We start from the raw sequence: 2,321 nt of genomic DNA on the forward strand, positions 1-2,321 counted from the left end.
CTCCTCCTCCTCCTCCTCCTAATTCTTCTTCTAGAATACCCTTCAACATTTCACATAATACTGATTTGGTGGTGATGAACTCTTTCAGCTTTTTCTTGTCTGTGAAGCTCTTTATCTGACCTTCAATTCTAAATGATAGCTTTGCTAGGCAGAGTAATCTTGTTTGTAGGTCTTTGCTATTCATCACTTTGAATATTTCTTGCCACTACCTTTTGGCCTGCAGTTTCTTTTAAGAAATCAGCTGACAGTCATATGGCGCTTCCTTGTAGGTAACTAACTGCTTTTCTCTTGTTGCTTTTAAGATTCTCTTTTTGTCTTTAACCCTTGGCATTTTAATTATGATGTGTCTTGGTGTGGGCCTCTTTGGGTTCCTCTTGTTTTGTTTCTCTGCACTTCCTGGACTTTTAAGCCTATTTCTTTCACCAGGTAGGGGAAGTTTTCTATCATTATTTCTTCAAATAGGTTTTCAATATCTTGCTCTCTCTCTTCTCCTTCTGTCACCCGCATGATGTGAATGTTGGTGCTTGAAGTTGTTCCAGAGGCTCCTTACACTATCTTCATATTTTTGGATTTGTTTTTCTTTTGCTCTTCTGATTGAGTTTTTTTTTTTTTTGCTTCCTTATATTCCAAATCACTGATTTGATTCTTAGAATCCTCTACTCTACTGTTGAATCCCTGTAAATTATTCTTTATTTCAATTAGTGTATGCTTAATTTCTAACTGGTCCTTTTCATGTCTTTGATGTTCTCACTCAGATTCTTGAAATTATCACTAAACCCCTGGAAGCTCTCATTAAGATCCTTGAATATCCTTATAACCTTGTTTTTAACTCTTTATTTAGTAGTTTGTTTGCTTCCATTTCATTTAGTTCTTTATCTGGAAATTTCTTCTGTTCTTTCATTTGTGACTTGTTTCTTTGTCTCCACATTTTGGCTGCTTCCCTGTGTTTGTTTCTATGTATTAGGTAGAGCTGCTGTGTCACCTGGAATTGGTAGAGTGGCCTTGTGTAGTAGGTGCACTGTAGGGCCCAGTGGCTCAGCCTCCCCGGTCACCTGAGCTGGGCACTCTAGGTGTGCCTCTGTTTGGGCTGTGTGAACAGTGTTCTTGTAGTTGAGCCTTGATTAATCTTGGAGGATTTGACCTTCAGGTCAATTGACTGTGAGGACTAGCTGCAAATACAGTGGAAGAGCTGCTGTGCAGAAGACACCTCTGTGGAGTAGGGCTTGCTTCGATGGACTTGCTTTGTTGCTCACTGAGTCTGCCCCTTGAGTGTGTCGTCACTTGTGGATGTGTAAAGTTGTAATGTGGTGTGGTCTGAAGCTGTCTACTGAGCGCACTGGCTCTAGGACCTCCCAGGAGGGGCCACCCAGCAGGAGCTACAGAGCAATCTGCAAATGGATACTTGTGTTGGGCTTGGAAGTGCCCGGGCGAGGCTCAGCTGTGAAACAAGTCAGCCTGTTGCTAGTGCTGGGTTTTGGACCTCTTCTTGATAAGTATGGGGCACGCTGATGCCAGCTGATGCTTGTTTGAGAGATTTTAGAAAAGTCTGAAGCCTGAGCCAGGACAGGCCATTCATATGGAAAAGCTGCTGCCAACAGCTTGGGTGGGGCTGCAAATTGGATAGGGTGGGGTCTCAGAGCAAACAGTGTCAGTAACATTGATGGAGACTCAGATATGGTGCCTGTCAGTCAGTCCCAATGCCACACAATCCATTTCCTCCCCAAATGTCCCTGGATCCCCCACAAGCCACTGCCCCAGTGCTGGAGCTCAGAGGGAGTGAATCTGAGTAAGTCCTTTAAGAGGAACTGCTGGAACTCCAGCAGCTTCTGTGCCACTCAGCTACAATCCCCACTAGTTTTTACAGCCTGAAGTTATGGGGACTTTTCTTCCCAGTATTGGAAGCCTGGGCTGAGTGGTCTGGTGTGGGTCTGGGATGCCTTGCTCCTCACAGGAGGCCTCCACAGCCAAAATATTTCTCCCAATTAAAAGAATGCCACATGTGGGTGTCAGGCCAGCCAATTCTGCACCTCTGTCCCTCCTACCAGTCTCAATATGCTTTCTTCTTTACTTCTCTAGTTGTAGGACTTCTGTTCAGCCAGATTTTAGGCAGTTCTGAGTGATGTTTATTCTGTATTTAAGGTGCAATTTTGATGTGGTTGTGGGAGGCAGTGAATATCACGTTTATCTCTGCCACCATCCTGGTTCTCTTCCTCTCAGTCATTACTTTTTCAAAGATTGCCTTTCTTGCATTCCCTCTAATTTATGTTTGAGGAACTTTTGTTAGATAGTCAGTGTATCTTAACCTCTCATATATTCATCTC

This window comes from Myotis brandtii, unplaced genomic scaffold, assembly GCF_000412655.1.
Source record: "Myotis brandtii unplaced genomic scaffold, ASM41265v1 scaffold165, whole genome shotgun sequence".
Lineage (NCBI taxonomy): Eukaryota > Metazoa > Chordata > Mammalia > Chiroptera > Vespertilionidae > Myotis > Myotis brandtii.